The sequence below is a fragment of the Pteropus medius genome, unplaced genomic scaffold, assembly GCF_902729225.1.
Source record: "Pteropus medius unplaced genomic scaffold, Ma_sr-lr_union100, whole genome shotgun sequence".
Classification (NCBI taxonomy): Eukaryota; Metazoa; Chordata; class Mammalia; order Chiroptera; family Pteropodidae; genus Pteropus; species Pteropus medius.
This window is the reverse complement of record NW_024349801.1, coordinates 1,056,057-1,075,251: the sequence shown is the minus strand read 5'-3', so window position 1 is coordinate 1,075,251 and position 19,195 is coordinate 1,056,057. Positions and strand designations below refer to the sequence as shown.

At 36.5% G+C, this 19,195-nt stretch overlaps 1 long non-coding RNA gene across 1 annotated transcript; it reads left to right on the top strand.

Annotated features, from left to right (window-relative positions):
* The first annotated feature begins 6,471 nt into the window (after nt 1-6,471).
* Nucleotides 6,472-18,993, top strand: LOC120622791 (uncharacterized). The gene is made up of 3 exons (XR_005658562.1): nt 6,472-6,483; nt 8,096-8,097; nt 18,907-18,993. It is a non-coding gene; the product is annotated as an uncharacterized LOC120622791 (long non-coding RNA).
* The last annotated feature ends 202 nt before the right edge of the window (nt 18,994-19,195 follow it).

Here is a 19,195-nt window from a genome sequence, read left to right as displayed (position 1 = left end):
GGGTTGGCACCCCAGCTCCAGCAAGCTGCTAGCTCACCTGCAGGGACAGGTGAGGTAAGAGGCATGCTCTGACTCTGGCTCCACTTTTTACGAAGGAGAAAATCAGCAATGGAAGTGAAAATGCATGTTGTAAGTGTGCTCAGAACAGCCCAGAAGAGGAGGCTGCTGAGCTGGGGGAAGGCAGGTTGGGTGGGGAGAGCAGGAGCAGGAGCCTTGTCCTCTGTGTACTGTGGTCCTGAGTTTTGGGTGCTCCACGAAGGAGCCTGGTTCCAGAGTCATTCGCAATGCTAACCATTTTGAGAAGACAGAGCCCTAGGAAGTTATAATTTTACTTTGATGCAACTTTCCTACAGGAACACACACAAGAGAATTAGTACACAAGTTTGAAAATTAATCAAATTCCGAAGAGCAAAACCAGAACAAACCCTTCCAATTTAGTTTTCTAACTTTATCTAAAGTCAAATGGTTGTAAGATTGGCCACTCCAAAGCAGGACTAGTTGAGATGATTCATAAGGACCAATTAAGCTAAGATAAAAGATAAGAACTATAATTTTCAGGCACAGTTTGTGCTCTAGCTGGGGGGCAGGAGTATCTAATACAGTATATCTACTACGATGATTCAGTCAAAAACTCTCAAAGACCTTTCTAAGACACCAACGAAACAAAACATAAGTTTCTTTTTATTACAAATGTGTTGGCTAATTTGTTTTATGCCTCAGATATTGACAAGTAACGTATAAAACCCAATGGACAGTCAACCAAGAGTCTAGTGTTTTTTTATCGACACACTTCGGGTGCTTGGAGAAGCCATTCTTATCACCCATCAGATTATACATTCTGTCTCACCAGGAGGCCCAGTGGTGTGAGGGGTCCCTCAAAAATGTTTAAACCTCTGCTTCGTCATTTGTCAGCTGAATGACTTGGGCAAGTTACCGAATTTCTCTGGGCCTCTGTTTTCTTTTCTATAGATTGGGACAAAAATTCATTGTAGTATATTCTCAGCTTATTCTAGGGCAAAACACCTAGAAGTCACACGGAACATTATAAGGCATAATTAATTCTGTCCTCATGTGCTAGAAATGATTTAACTGTTAGGAAATATAACTATATTGTATGTGTACCATATAAAATTGCAACCATGAGTACCCAGGTTTATAAAAAATCCACCTGGTCAGATTCATGAGAATCAGCTATTACCAGTTTTTTTCTTAATTTTCATCTACTTTAATATGTGTGTGGGTTTGTTTGTTTGTTTGTTTATTTATTTAGTTTGTTTTATTTGCTTGCAACTGCTAGCAGATAAGCAGTAGCAGGTACCAAAGATTTTAGAAAAAAAATTGGGTCAAAACTTGAAATTCAGAAAATTCTATTCATTATTTTAATTTTGTTTAGCAAATTGGGAAAAATCTTTTCTTCCATTATGGTAGAAAACCCCTTTGGTAGATGATGGACCTCAGAACTCCCCATTCAGCATTTGGGGAACATTCCAGAAAGCAAGCAGTGGATATAGGTAGGCCTACCCCACATTTTTTGGGGATCTGGAACAAGAATACAAATGGCAGCCCCCATACCATCTGTTTAATATTAAAAGTTATCAATCAAATGAAGAAACTGTTAGATAAAATATGTTCTGTCTTTCTGCCATGACAAATAAGTCATTGTAATGTCCTAGAAGGTGAGATTTAAATTTAGACTTTGACTCTGGAACATGGTGGTACCAGGAGAGCCAGCCACCCCCTTCTTTTCCCACTCCTTGGGCCACCCCCCACCAGAAGGGTCTTTAGTCAGGTGGGTGTAGATTTCCAGCCCACACCCCCTGAAAATTGCCCCCTCCCATCACACCTTGGGACTAGGGTGTGCACACTACCAAGTACCCAGTGATGTGGCTCATGTAGGCCCAGGCAACTGCCTCTGGGCTGTTCGGGCAGGAAGTTCTTTGGCCTGGTAGGCTCCACACCCCGAGGTAAGGGAGTAGCCAGAGAAGGGCATGAACGGGGCCTCTAATGTGGGAGTCCCATTCAGGGGCCCTAGTACCTGAGCTAAAGGTGAAACTGAAGGTCCACCAGGCAAGATCTCAGCACCCTGTCAGAGCCAGCGCTCATTCAGTGCAAGCAGGAAAACGGTGACACCACTACTTATCTGGAGGCCCCTGGCCCTGCTTCTGTTGGAGGACATGACAGTTAGCAGTAATTCTAGACCTATATCCCCAGTTCATCCCTTTTCTCCATCTCACAACAGATCCTCGGTCCAGCCACCATGCTCTCTCACCTGAACCTTCACAGCAGCTTGTTTCCCTGCTGCCCTCCTTGCCCCCCGGCTTTCTCCATAGCAGCCTAAGTTACCTTTTAAATATGCACTGCGATCATGTCAATCACCTACTTCAACCTTCCATGACCTCTCATTGCATGTAGAAGAAGATGTGTATATCTTGACCTGGCCACAAGGCCCTGCATAATTTGGCCCTTACCTCTTTTACTTCTCAGACTCTTCTTGGCTCCCTACTACGCTCTTTGCCAAGCCGAGTGTCTCCCAGCCTCAGCGTGCTTCACTTTGCTCTGTTGGCTCCCTGGAATGTTCTTCCTAGAAGTTGGCATGACTCCTTTTTTCTGTCATTTGAGTCTTGCTTTCTCCAGGAGGTTCCTCTCAGGTATGAATTGCACACCAGCCACCTCCCCCATTACTCCTTAGGCCATGTGTGTTTTATTTTCCTCATAGCACTCCCTGGAAAAATGATCTTGTTTACTTATTTCACTTGTTCCCTGCCTGGCTTCCCCCACTAGAATGTCAGCTTCACAAAGACAGGATCTTGTCTGTCCTGTTCTGCCTATTTCCAGCGCTAGAACAGGACTTGGCATATGGTAGAGCCTCAAATATTTGTTGAATGAACACAGAATGGATTCTATTCAAGAAAATTGCCACCCGGCCACCCTCCCAGAACTCAGCTGTTCCCAAGCCTAGAAGGGCTGCTCAAGAGTGGCCCTGAAGGATGCTGGAGAAGATCTGACTTCCTGGGTCAGGGCTCCCCAGGGCAGACTCATGCAGAGCCTTCTGAAGCTGTGCTGAGCAAGACTGCCAGGGCCTGAAGATTCTATACAGTGCCCTTGGCTAACTCTAAAGAAGCCCTCTTCAGGCCGATGCAGGCCCCAACGGCTTGGCTGAAAAGAAAGTGACTTTATCTGGGAGGAAAAGGGTCTCTTTCCAGCCCCGCCAGGACACAAATCTTGTTGAGTGAAGGGCCTCCTGAACTGGGCTCGTTTGTGTAGTGTAAACTTCTCGGCCCTCCAATGCAACCCTGAAACACTCCCTCCACCTTGGCTCCAGAGCACCCCCTATCTGTTAGGCACTGCTGGGCTGGTGCCCAGGAGAGCAAGACATGGTCCTTGGATGTGAGGACATCAGATCCACTTGGGAGAATAGGCCTGCTTCCTGCAGGCTCACATGGGAGGCAGGGGCTGCTCCAACATGTAGACCACTGCTCAAGACATGGGGTGAGGCTCCTTGGAGCCCATTTCTGTGCACCCACCATTTTGATCCCATTCTTTCTCTTTGCTGATTCCAAGTATTTATGGCTCAAGGTCCATAAATTTTTATGTCTTAAAAGACAACAACAAACAAATAAAACTTAAATAAGGTGAGAAACGAAATCTTTTGAAAATCAAAACAAGAGTCTTTAGGTGCTGGTTCATAAAGGCCTCAACTCTAGCTCTCTTTCTTTGTCATCGTACTCAGTTCCCCGATGTCTAAACACCAGCACACTGTGTGTAAAATGTCCCCAGAGTGCCGACATAGAAGCCACAGGAGAAACAAGCTGCATACAGTGGGCTACTTGATGTTTCCAAAGACCTTACCCATTCTAGCCTGTTAGATTGCTCCCAAAGGAAGCTATTATGAGGTCCTGCTCTGATCCGTGGTAATAAGACTGTCAGCTCACAGAGTTACCTCAACATAACAAAGGCCGTATATGACAGATCTATAGCTAACAATGTACTCAATTGGGGAAGGGTTAAAAGTGTTTTCCTTAAGATAAGGAACAAGACAAGGATGTCCACTTTCATCACTTTTATTCAACACAGTATTGGAAGTCCCAGCCACAGCAATCACACAAGAAAGAGAGATAAAAGACATCCAAATTGGAAATGAAGAAGTGAAACTGTCATTATTTGCATATGACATGATACTATATGCAGAGAATACTAAAGATTCAACCAAAAAACTATTAGAATCAGTAAATGAATTCAGAAAAGTAGCAGGATACAAAATTAATATTCAGAAGACGGTTGCATTTTTATACACCAATGATAAATTATCTGAAAGAGAAATTAAGAAAACAATCCCATTTACAATTGCATCAAAAACTATAAAATGCCTGGGAGTCAAATTAACCAAGGAGGTAAAAGACCTGTTCTCAGAAAATTACAAGTCATTGAAAAAAGAAATTGAAGAAGATACAAATAAATGGAAACATATACCGTGTTCATGGGTAGGAAGAATCAACATCGTTAAAATGGAGGCACGACTCAAAGCAACCTATAGATTCAATGCAATTCCTATCAAAATACCAATGGCATTTTTCAGAGAACTAGAATAAATAATCCTAAAATTTATGTAGAACCATCAAAGATCCCAAATAGCCATGGCAATCCTGAGAAAGAAGAACAAAATTGGAGATATCACACTACCTGATATCAAACTATACTACAAGGCTATGGTAATCAAAACAGCATGGTACTGGCATAAAAACAGATAAAGGAAAACATTAACAAAATAAAAAGACAACCTACCGAATGGAAGAAAACATTTGCCTTTGATACATCTGACAAAGGGTTAATATCTAAAATTTATAAAGAACTCATACAATTCAACACCAAAAAACCCCCCAAACAATCCAATTAAAGAATAGGCAGACCTGAATAGGTATTTCTCCAAAGAAGGCATACAGATAACCAATAGACATATGAGAAGATGCTCAACATCACTAATCAGAGAAATGCAAATTAAATCCACAGTGAGATACCACCTCACAAGTGTCAGATTGGCTATCATCAATAAATCAAAAAACAACAAATGTCGGCAAGGATGTGGAGAAAAGGGAATTGTTGGTAGGATTGCACATTGGTATAGCCACTATGGGAAATAGTTTGGAAGTTCCTTAAAACATGAAAAAATAGAACTATCTTTTAACCCAGCAATTATACTTCCGAGTACTTATCCAAAGAAAACCAAAACACTAGTTTGTAAAGATCTGTGCATCCCTATGCCTATGGCAGCTATCCACAATAGCTAAGATATGAAAGCAACCTAAGGTCCCATCAATGGACAATTGGATAAAAAAGTTATGGTACATATATATAATAGAATATTACTCAGCTCTTAAAAAAATGAACTCTTACCATTTGCAATTACATAAATGGACTTAGAAGGTATTATGCTGAGTGAAATAAGACAGAGAAAGATAAATACCATATGGTTTTACATGTATGTGGAATCTAAGGAACAAAAGAAATGAACAAACTAAATGAAAATAGTTTTCATTTCACGGACACAGAGAACAAACTGGTGATTGCCAGAGGGGAGGTGGGTTGGGAGGCTGGGTGAATAAGGTGAAGGGCGGGATGAAGAAGTACAAATTAGTAGTTACAAAACAGTCACAAGGATTTAGAGTATAGCATAGGGCACATAGTCAATATTATTGTAATGGTTGTGTGTAGTGTAGTGCCAGATGGGTGCTAGAGTAATTGGGTGGGTCACTTCAAGGATTATATAAATGTCTAACTTTTTAAAATTTTAAATAAATAAAAGAAAAAATATTTTAAAAATAAATAAATAAAATAAAGTAATCAAAACAGCATGGTACTGGCATAGAAACAGACACATAGATTGATGGAACAGAATAGAGAGCCCAGAGATAAACTCATGTCTATATGGTCAATTAATCTATGACAAAGAGAGCAAGAATATACAATGGGGTAAAGAAAGTCTATTCAATAAATGGTGTTGAAAAAATTGTACAAGTACACGTGCAAAAAAAATGAAAGTAGACCACTTTCTTACACTATATACAAGAATAAGCTCAAAATGGATTAAAGACTTAAACATAATATCCCAAACCATAAAATTCCTAGAAGAAACCATAGGCAGTAAACTCTTTGACAATGCTCTTAGTAATATATATATTTTTGCATATGTCTCCTCCAGCAAGGGAAACAAAAGAAAAAATGAATAAGACTATATAAAACTAAAAAGTTTTTGCACAGCAAAGGAAACCATCAACAAAACTGAAAACCTACTGAATGGGAGAAAATATTTGTTAATGATACATCCAATAAAGGGTTAATATCCAAAATATATAAGAAACCCATACACCTAAACACTGAAAACCAAACATGCTGATTAAGAAATAGGCAGAGAAGCTAAATGGATATTTCTCCAAAGAGGACATATGGATGACCAATGGACATATGAAAAGATACTCAACGTCATTAGTCATCAGAGAACTGCAAATTAAAACCACAATGAGACATCTCCTCACTGCTGTCAGAATAGCTATCTTCAATATATCAATAAACAGCAAGTGTTGGTGAGGATGTGGAGAAAAGAGAACCCTTGTGCAAGGTTGGTGGGATTGTAAATTGATGCAACAAATATGACAAACGGTATGGAAGTTCTGCAAAGATTTAAAAATATGACTCAGCGATTCCACTTCTGGGCATTTATCCTAAGACACTCAAAACACTAATTCAAAAAGACACATGCACCCCAATGTCCATTGCAGCATTATTTACAATAGCCAAGATATGGAAGTAACTTAAGTGTCCATCGACAGACAAATGGATAAAGAAGTGATAGTACATATATACAATGGAATATTACTCTGCCATAGAAAAGAGTAAAATCTTGCCATTCGTGATCACATGGATCAACCTAGAGGGCATTATGCTAAGTGAAATAAGTTAGATAAAGACAAATACCATATGATTTCACTTGTATGTGGAATCTAAAAAAACAAAATAATTGAACAAATAAAACTGAAACTCATAGATACAGAGAACAAATTGATAGCTACCAGATGGGTGAGAGTTTGGAAGGGCTGGGTCAAGAAGGTGAAGGGATTAAGTACAACTTTCCAGTTATAAACTTTTAAAAAAAATGAACTTGCTAAGGTTACCATTCTTGAAATTCAGGACTAATCCTTAACTGAAAAAAAGCAAGTTGCAGAATATCATGTCGCTCCACTTCTCGGGGAAACTATTATTTAAATATTTATGGTGGGTATATAGAAAGACGTTAGGAAAAATGCACGCCAAACTGTGAACAGTGGTGCTGCCTTGGTAGGAAGGGAGAAAACTTTTAAATTTATACACTTATGTATATTGGACTTTTTAAACAGATGAATATGTATTTATTACTTTTATAGTTTTACAAACTATAAAAATATTTTAAGTCACCTTAATTTTATAGTTTTATAAATATATAGTTTTATAAACTATAACATGTTTTAAAGTCTTAATGTACTCTACAAATATATAATACCATGATGGAGTGCATAGTTTTGTAAGTAACTTCAAACTGCCTTTTAATAATTGTATTTTCTGTGGAAACATTGTCTAAGAATGAATTGTTTTCTGATTTGTGAATTTGCTTGTATGAGAACCGTATCTAGTTATAGACACTAAATCACATTTAGTTCTACATACAACAAGTCATCTTTATTTTAAATGAGAAAAGCTCATTTATTTATATATAAAGAACTTCTACAAATCGATATGAAGAAGATTCATAATCCAAAGAAGATGGGCATACATAGAGAGTTTATTTTTCAAAAAAAATGGATTTTAAACGTGTCTAAAAGTGCTAACACTGCGAATAAAAGATATACAAATTAAAAACTATACCAGTTGGACAGGTCAAGATGAAAACGTTTGATAATGTGTTGTCCTAATAAATGAGTGGGGCAAACAGGTAGGATTATGTATTGATACAACTTCTTTGGAGGATAATTTAGCAATACCTATCTGATTTAAAAGTGTCATTTGCCTTTCACCAGAAATTCCACGTATAGAAATTTAATCCTTAAGCTCTCACCTGTACATGAAGTTGTTCATACATGGATATTGACCAGAATATTATTTATAATTGCAAAAGACTGGAAACAATTGAATGTCTGTTTATTAATAGAAGACTGGTTAAATAACCACAGGATAGCTGGTTAATAATCCTCTGTGTCTCTGTTAAAAAAGAGAAAATCGGTATGAACACACACATATCTGTATAAGATATACATCTTACACATGCATACATGTACACACAATGCAGAAAATGTGTAGAATATGCTTAATTTGAATAAAAAGGAGAGGGTCTACATATATGCTTATCTCTGCCTAGAACATTTCAGGAAGTACACATAAGCAGAGAAACTAGAGAAAGACTTGCAAATGGGTGAAAAATTTTTATTATACATTAAGATATGTAAAGGAATTAAAAATAATTAAATAAGGAATTGGAATTACTCCCCAAATTCCAAAACATATAAATATTCCCTGAAAACACTAGCTTTAGCATAATGAGGAGTTTAGTTTTTATATCATTGACCAGAACTAAAATACCATGAAAGCCCAAATAGTACTTTATTGTTATTGTTGTCCCCAGAAAAATCTGTAAACCAGCTAGTTACAGTAAAACTCTTATACAACATGAGCCCATTTCTCTCAATTATAGAATTGAGTTTCCTGTCCATATTGATTTAGCAGTTCAGGGACTTTGGGCAGGGCACAGTTATCCCCCTTCTCATTTCTCCAACTGGTTCCGTGTCTACCATTTTCAGTCAAAATTCCAAAGGTCACTTGGAAAGCATATAACCCACTAAGCTGTCAGACACTCCTTTTTTGCTAGATAACTCTCCATAGCACAGATCCCACTGCACTGTCCTGGGAACCAGGGGCATGCTGTTGCAAACTCTTTCTACTTGGCCAACAATTGGAAATTACGCTGAACAAATTCAGAGTTTCAACAAGAATATCTTTATGATACAGTTTTTTAAAATAATCGATTACAAAAATCTAGCCTACATTTCAAACGCAGCCATTTGATCATCATCAAGGTGCAATAACAGTTAAACAAAAACCAGCATGACTCATGCTCCTATCAAACTGTCTGCTTACAGAGTTTGGCTTTTCTCCAAATGGGGGAAACTTGAAGTCAGGTAGCATAAAAAGGAGGTTGTTCTGGCCTCTTACTCGGAGAAATCGTTATGAGAAAATCAGGTCATATGGAATCTGCCCAATGGCTCGCTTGCATGGAATGCACACATCGATTGAAATCTTTGGTTGCCCAGCACCATTTGAACTCTCTTCTAATGTCCAGGGATGTCCCACCATAAACGCTCTTTCACAGTCTTCCTCACAGCTGGGATAAGCATGTGAGGAAGGATCTGACAGGCAGCAGGGCGTGGGTGAGAGATGTGAAGGAGCAAGTGCTACTGAACTTCGCTCCGGTGTGGGCAGACAAGAAACAACAGTGTTGGGGTGCTGTGGGCATTGTAAGTAGTCACACAGCCACCATATGGATCCTCTGGGCCTCCTAAAAATGTTGCCCACTTCCTAACAGCCTCTTGAATTCTTTAACTTTATTCTCTTTAGCTAGAGTGGATTTTGTTGGTTATGCCTCGCTGGGATAAGTCTCTGACTTGGATAACTAATATGGACTGGGCCAAGATCAAAGTCACAGATAAATCCTTCTCCCTTCTCCCTGAAGCTATGGCCTTGGTTCTGATGATACCTTTGCCCTCTATGCAAGTCATGTCTCATAACCAGATTAAGAAAGAAAACAGGCTGTGGAGTGAGCAACCTGTCTGAATGCCATCTATGCACAGTGACTTTGATAAGTGGCTTAACTTCTCTTGCTCAATTTTCTCATCTATAAAATGGGAATAATAAAGCCATCTTCCCCACAGAGGAGTTGTGAGGATTAAATAAAGCAACCCCATTAATAGGGCTTCATAAATGCAGAAGATTAGCTTTCGCAATAAAGAAACAAAATAAGACTAATGTAGAGAGTTAGAAAATGTCTTATTACATGGGATAAAAATAAAACTTCCTTTAACAACAAGTTCAGAGATTCCTAGCCATTTTTTTTTCTGGCCATAGACTTTTTTAGAATCAACCAACAAAAGTCCAACGATATATCTAACTATATAAGCTCTAGACAAAATCTAGAAATCAGCTTCCTGAAGATACTGGAGAATGAAAAAAAAAAGGCAGATACTGGAGGGAAGTTGACAATTGGGAGAAAAGGACATGACAGGGTGAATTTCTTTCCTTTTAAGTGGAATTTAGCCTGAAGGCAGGCCCCAGGCTATACATGCTGGGCAGCAAAAATTCTTACAGAAAAACTTGCAATATTATTGGCTTGATGAACCAGAGGACCCAGTTCAGGGCAACTATAGTCACTGGAAAGTAGTGAGGAGGGTCCAAGAAAGGAGAGGAGGAGCCCAAATTCTGTGCATAAATTCTGTCCAAATCTCTGTCCCCTAAAACTGCACATGCATGGGACAGACACCGAGCAGGCAACTAAGACTAAAAGAATTGAACTTAGATTTCAGTTGCCACTCAACACAGAAGAGAAAAAGTTTACAGTGTGATTTTAGCCAAGTTAACATCAGGTTAAGATCTAAATCAATTTTCTTCAGAGGAACCTAATTCAGAGACTCTACAATGTATCATTCATAATGTCCAGTATACATCATAATTCCGTGACTTACCAAAAAATAAGAAAACATCACCCATTCTAAGAAAAAAGACAGCCAATGGAGACCAGCTCCAAGATGATTCAGATACTGGAATGGCTGACATGGATTTAAAAATGGCTCTTATAACTATTACCAAGGATATAAAGACATATATTTGCCATAAATAAAATAATTAGAAAATCTCAGCAGAATGGAAATTATAAAGAAGAACCAAATAGAAATTCTAGAAACAAAAAAGTCAATATTAGAAATGAAAAACTCAATAACAGAAATTTTAAAAATTCACCAGATGACCTTAATTACAGAAGAGAGATGAGAGAAGATTTAGTGAAATTAAAGAGAGATCAATAGAAATGGTCTATTCTAAAGAATATACCCATTGAAAAAAAGACTGAAAAAAAAAATGAGCAGTGCCTCAAGGACCTGTGAGACAATTTCAAAAGGTTTAACATACATGTCATTGGAATTCGAGAAGGAGAAGAGAGAAAAAATGGGACAGAAAATTTTGAAGAAATGGTTAAATTTTGTAAAGGCATAAATTTACAAATTTGAAAAGCTCAGGAAACTCCCAAACAAGATTTTGAAAACAAGAACAAGAACCACAACAACATACCTCTGAACAATTAGAGTCATATTGCTGAAAACTAGATAAAAATAAAATCTTGGAAGTAGTCGGAGAAAATTACACATAACATACAGGGAAACAAAAATTCAGATGACTGCTGGGACTGCTGTCGGTAACAAAGGAAGCCAGAATACAGTGGAATAACTGGGAGGAAAAAAACTGTCAACCTAGAATTCTATATCTACTAAATATATCCTTCAAGAATAAAGGGGAAAGAAAGATATCTTTAGATTAAAGGACAGCTAAGAGAATTTGTCAGCAGTAGCCCTAACCATAAGAAATGCTAAAGGATTTCTTCAGACTGAAGGAAAATGAAACCAGGTGGAAAGTCAGATCCAGAGGATTGAATGAAAATCACTGGAAATGGTAAATATTTGAATGCCTATTAAAACAATTTTTGTCCTCTTAATTTTTTAAAAATATAAACAATTGTTTAAAGCAGAAAATTATAATATACTATGAAAGGATTTATAATGTATGTGGATGTAATAATTATAACAACTATAGCATAAAAGAAAAGGGATGTAAGTGAAACTTTATGGTTGCCGGCTTTCTACACTTTATGTGCAGTGATGCAATATAAACACAACAGTATGAAAAATTAAGGATATATATTGTAATGTGAGTGCAATAACCAAAATATAAGGCAAAGAGATATAGCTATAAAACCAATAGACAAGTTAATATGGAATTCTGAAACATTCAGTTAACCGAAAGGAAAGAAGAGAAACAGGAGAAAAAATTGAAGGGACAAAAAAGAAATAAAGAGTAAAATTATAGGTTTCAATCAAACAATATAAATAATTATATTAAATAAAAAGGACTAGCATTCTAATTAAAAGGCAGAAGTTTTGCAAGGCCCAATTATATGCCATCTATAAGCAACGTATCTGAAACATAAAGACTCAAATAGGTTGAAAATCAATGGATGGGGAAGATACATCATGTAAACCTTAAGCATAAGAAGACTAGATAGAGTGGCTATAAAGACATCAGTAAAATAGTATTCAAACCAGAAAAGATGTTTCCTAATGATAAAAAAATAATACATTATGAAGATATGATAATCATAAACGTGTATGCACCTAATATTAGAGCCTCAAAATACATAAAGTAAAATCTTATAGAACAAAAAGGTGAAACTGGTGGTTGAGAGTGTAAGATTTCCTTTATTATTTCAATTTTATATACTTCTTATGGTTAATTTTTAATACCAACATTATTCTATCATCATCACTATCATCATCATCATCAACAACAATAACAAAATAGAAATGATGTTTGAACAAAACCTTAAAAGATAAATCAGAGTTTTCCAGAGCGATGAGAAGAGAAGGCTTTCCAGACAAAGCTCATATACGCACCAGTGCAGGGAGGCATAAAAGTGTCTGGTGTGTTCTCGGACCATAGGTTTTTGGCATGCCTGAAATATCGGGTTGTGTTGGTATTACTGAGGAGAGATGGGAAATAAGCAGGAAGTGGGTAGAAACCAGATTTAGAAGAGCCTTAGTATGCTAGGAAATTTGAACTTTATCATGATGGCCATGGATAGTCATTGAAGTCTTTTTCAAAAGGAGATAAGGTCATGTTTGGGCTTTAGAGAGAAGAATTCTAGTTTCAAGTTGGAGGATGGTTTAAATGAGACCAGAGGAAAGGCAGAGTGATTTGTGGAAGATGCTTCAGGAATGCAGATTACAAATACTGGAGGCCTGAACTGGAAATGTAGAACAGAGATAGAGAAGGAAGCATGGTTTTGAAAGGTCCCATAGGAAGCAATATAGTGAGAATTTGGCAATTCTGGACCTAGATGATGACACAACTGACGTCTATTAACTCCCAAAGTTGAGTGTTGTGAAACCACTTGGCGAATGCTACTTTATTACCATTTCCCATAAAATAGTAATAATAACATAATAATATCTACCATTTAAAAAGTTCATTTTATTCAATGCAATCCATATCAGAATCTCAGCAGGCTTCTTTGTAGAAATTGCCATGCTGATCCTAAAATTCATGTGAAACTCAAGGAACCCAGGATAACCAAAACAATCATGCAAAGAACAACATTTGGAGGACTTACGCTTTCCAATTTTAAAACTTGCTACAAAGCAAAAGTAATTGAGACAGTGTGATACTAGTATAGAATAGACATGTAGATCCATAGAATAAAATTGAGAGCCCAGAAATAAATCCATATATCTATGGCAAATTGATTTTTTGACAATGGTGCCAAGACTATTCAGTGGGGGAAAGACTAGTCTCTTCAACAAATGATGCTGGGACAACTGAATATCTATATGCAAAAGAATGAAGTTGGACCCTTATCTCATACCATATAGAAATAGTAACTCAAAATGGATCAAAATATCTGAAAAGACAGTCTCTCCAATAAATGGAAAACTGGACAGATACATGTAAAAAAATGAAAAAAAAAAAAACAAAAAGAAACCAGATCATTTTCATACACCATATACAAAAAACAAACTCGAAATGGATCAAAGACTTAAATGTAAGACCCGAAACCATAAAACTAGAAGAAAAGATAGTAAACTCTTTGACGTTGGTCTTAGCAATATTTTTTTGGGATATGTCTCCTCAGGCAAGGGCAACGAAAGCAAAAATAAACAAATGGGACTGTATCAAACTAAAAAGCTTTTGCACAGCAAAGGAAATCTTTAACAAAACAAAAAGGCAACCTACTGAATGGGAGAATATATTTGCAAATGATATATCTGATAAGGAGTTAATATCCAAAATATGTAAAGAGCTCATACAAGTCGACATCGAAAAACAAACAATCCATTTCTTTGTTAATTTTTTTCAGAATCCATATAGAAGTGAAATCATATGGTATTTGTCTTTCTCTGTCTGACTTATTTCACTTAGCATGCCATCATGGGGATATAAGCACAGGGAGGATGTTCAACATCTTAATAACTTTGTATGGTGACAGATGATTACTAGGCTTATTGTGGTGATCTCATTGTAGGTTTGTAAATGTCGACTCACTATGTTGTACACCTGAAACTAATATAATATGTATCAACTGTACTCTAACAAAAAATAAAAATTAAAAAAAAAATTAAACAATCCAATTAAAAAATTGAGAGAGGACATGAACAGACATTTCTCCAAAGAAGATATGCAAATGGCCAATAGACACATGAAAAGATGCTTAATATCACTAACGATCAGAGAAATCATTACCACGATGAAATAGCCCCTCGCACCTGCCAGAATGGCTATTAACAAAAAGATGAGTGTTGGCAAAGAGGTGGAGAAATGGGAACCCTCGTACACTGTTGGCAGGACTGTAAATTGGTACAGCCATTATGAAAAACAGTATAGAGGGTCCTTTTAAAAAATTAAAAATAAAACTATCATATGACCTAGCAATCCCACTTCTGGGTATTTATCCAAAGAAATTGAAAAGACTAATTTGAAAAGATATATGCACCTCTATGCTCATTGCAGCATTTTTACTATCTCCAAATATGAATGCAACCTAGGTGTCCATCAACAGATAAATGGATAAAGAAGATATGGTACATATATATAATGGAATATTACTCAGCCATGAAAAGAATGAAATCTTACTATTTACAAGAACATGGCTGGATCTGAACGGTAGTATGCTGAGTAAAGTAAGTCAGACAAAGAAAGGCAAATGCCATATGATTTCACTTACATGTGAAATCTGAAGGACAAAATAAATAAACTAGTGAAACAAAACAGAAACGGACTCATAGATACCAAGAACGATCTGACGGTTGCCAGAGGGGAGGGGGTGGGAGGATGAGTGAAAAAGGTCAAGAGTATTATGAGGTACAAAATTCCTGTTATAAAATAAATAATTTGGGGAACATAATGTACAGCAGAGAGAATACAACCAATAATATTGTAATAACTTTGTGCAGCGACAGAGGTTTCCTAGACTTGTCATGGTCATCACCCAGTAAGGTATATAGATGTTGAATCGCTATGTTGTACACCTGAATCTAATATAAAATTGTAAACTTTAAATAAATAAATAAATAACCAAAAAACAAAAAACGGACCAAATACCTTAATATAAGCACTATCAAACTCTTGAAAGAAAACATAGAGGTAAATCTTCATGACCTGGGATTAGGCAACGATTTCTTAGGTATGATACCAAAAGCATAACCAACAAAAGAAAAAATAGATACATTTGATTTCATCAAAATTAAAAATGTTCGTGCTTCGAATGACACTATTAAGAAAGTGAAAAGACAACCTGTGCAATGGCGGAAAATATTTGCAAATTATATGTCGGATAAGGAACTTGTATCTAGAATATATCAAGAACTCTTACAACTCGACATTAAAATTGATACAATTAAAAATGGGCTAAGGATCTGAATAAACATTTCTCCAAAAAAGATATACAAAATGGTCATTAAGTACATGAAAGGATGCTCAACATCATTCATTGTTAGAGAAATACAAATCAAAACCATAATGAGATGCCATGTCACACCCACTAGGATGGCTATAATCAAAAAGACAGATAATAAGGGTCGCGAGGATGTTGAGAAATTGGAACACCTCACATACTGCTGGTGAGAATGTAAAATGGTACAGCCACTTTGGAAAACAGTCTGGCAGTTCTCCGAAAAAATTAAACAGGTCTACCATTTAATTTAACAATTTCATACCTAAGAGAAATGAAAACACAAGTCCACACAAAAACTTGTATATGAAAGAGTACGGTAGCATTATTTATAATAAGCAAAATGTGGAACCAACCTAAATATCTGTCACATGCAGAATGAATAACAAAATGTTCTATATCCATAAATGGGATGTTATTTGGTCATAAAAAGGAATGGAGTACTGATACATGCTACAATATAGATGAAAACATGCTAAGCGAAAGAAGCCAATTATAAGACAACATATTATATAATTCCATTTATATGAAGTGTCCAGAATAGGCAAAATCTATGGAGACAGAAAGTGGGTTAGTGGTTGACTAGCACTGGAGTAATGGGGATTTTAAAGGGTATGTGGCTTTTTTTGAAAGTGAAGAAAATGTTCTAAAATTGATAGTAATGATGATTATACAACTCTGAATTTACTAAAAATCATTAAATTGTACACTTTAAGTGGATGACTTGTAAGGTATGGGAATTATATCTCAGTTAAGCAGTTACCAATAAAATTATAAAATAAGAAAAAAGTTAATTTTATTTTTAATTTTAAAATTATACAGCTAATATAGGTATATTTTACTTTTAAGAAATCCAAAAAATAGCAGGTCGTAGAGGGAAAAAGATTAAACTACTGTCCTATCCCAAACTTCTAATTCTACTGCTGTCCTGAGAGGAAGTGACTGTTATCAGTTTAATGCAACAATTTCTTAACATTTTTCTTTGTATTTGCATGTGTATGAATGAAAACAAGATGTAGATACATAATTTAGTTCTATAATTGAAAAAGTAAGCGGGCTCATGCTGTATATATTGGTCTGCCACTTGCTTTTTCTACTTTGTGTTTTGAAAATCTTTTCATATCATTATGTATAAATCTTCCTTTTAAAAAATACTTCATAGCATTCCCATAGTATCGCATTAGTAAAGATGTATGTGGGCTGACTATCTACCAGTGGATTTGTTGGGTCAGAGAGTATGGGGTTTAAAATTTGACAGATACTGTAAATCGTCTTCTTAAAAGGCTATACAATTACACGTACTCACCGTTAATGAATGCATATACCCTTCCTACACTCATACGAACAATGGATATCATTAATACTTTTAAATCCTGTTTGATATCTCATTGTTGTTTTAACATCTACTTTCCTGGTTACCTATAAGGTTAAGGAATTTGAAATGCCCTAATGTTTTCACGCTAAGTTATTTTTCTTAGGATGTGTGGTATATTTTTTCACATCTTTTAAAATCTTTTTAGTTTTTGATTCTGTTTTGTCCATGTCTCTTGTAAATAGCAAATAGCTAGATTTTCTTGGTTGTAGTTTTGATAGCATTTACCTGATGTGAGTGCTGGAAAGAAAGGAACTTACAAAACTAAACAAAGAGTTGGTTAACCACAAATCATTAAGATTAATATTGTTTAAAAGCCTGTCTATTATCTTTGTTTAGTATGTTATCATGTTTTGCTATAGAATTAAAATTTTAACATTTTGTTTATATAGTACATTTTTAGTTTTATCATAAAGATTTCCACTTGGTTGTTACAATGGTTTTAAAATATGTCCATGAATTCTTTGACTCTTCTCTCACAAAATGTGAACCCTCATTCTCCTCCTCTGGATTATGAGCTGGCCTTAGTGACTCACCTCTAACAACAGAATGAAGTGATGCTGTGTGAGTTCCAGCTTCCACTTGGCTCTTTTTCTGTTGGGATGCTTCCCTCAGAACCCAGCCACCATTTTGTGAGGAAGCTCAGGCCACATGGAGAGGAAAGGAGGCCCCCGGCCAACAGCCAGCCCCAACTGGTAGACCTGTGAGTGAGCAAGGTTTTGAGTCTTCCAACTGAGGCTCCAAACACCAGGAGCAAAGACAGGCCATCTTCACTGTACTCTGCCCCCATGCCTCCTCCGTAGACTCCATGTTCAAAATAAATGGCTGTTTTATGCCACTACATTCTGTGGTAATTTATTATGCAGTCAAGTGACTAGTATATTTATTAATAAAGATAGTGTTAGAAGTATTCCTCAACACCTTCTGACTGAGATAAAAAAAGAGAAGACAGCCTTGCTCAGACATTTTATTATGTTTTTCTAGTAATTCGCTCTTCCATTTTCTTCAATGAGATATGTTAAGACAGTTTAGTGTATATCTTCTTTTGGGTTTTCTATTTCTAAGTGAATTTTTTTTTTTTTTTTTTTTTTTTTTTTTTTTTTTTTTTTTTTTTAAATCTTTTACTTTCTTTGAGTTAGCAGGGGTTTCTTTCCCCTCTGGGAATTAGAATCTATAGAATTTATACATCACCTATTCTTCTAGGATCATGCTTACTTTTTTAAATACTCATTTTTATCAATATCTAGAGGTAATTGGTATTCATTTCAGTATTCACTCCCTGAACAAGATGAAGAACTTACTGGGCTTTCACTTCCCTCCTCCCTCTCTTCTCCACCGTCTCTCATGTTTACATCATCTGAACTTGAGTTTCAGACTGCGTTAAAAAAATAGCCAGCGATTATAATTTTTTTCAATACAACTTTTATTGCATCTTTAAAATATCACAGATAAGTCTGAAGAGTCATCTGACATCTTGATGTTTCTGTAGCTGGACAACTTAGACATTCATCAGCCTGCTGAACTGTTGTTCCCTTTTCAGAAACACAGATACCATCCAAAAATTTTCTGATATTCTTGTTTTTGACCATTGTGGCTTGTTGAATCAAAGCAGCTGAATTTGATACAAGTTCAAGGTCACTTTCTTCAAGACTTAACTCATATTTCTGGGCTTGAGATACTGAACAAGCAACACCTGACCTCATCCGAACCCCAAGGACATATATTTCACCCAAGAAGTTTCGGATTTCAGCAAGAGAACCATTCTCCTGAATAACGACCTTGATGGGGAAGTGAGCGTACACAGACCTCATCTTGTAACGGAAGCCCAGTGTAACACCCTCGATCTGTTCTGTACATGACTACACACAGTGCGAGCAGTAGCCAGTTCCTTTCTATTTTCCCACCATATGTTGACATGGAACCTCTTCTTTTTCTTTCCAGGGAAACTGAGTTCTATATCGATGTGATTGCAGCCCTCCGCAGGGCACCTCTGGGGCCCTTCACAGTAATTGTGTGTCCCTTCAGAGTGATGTCCACAT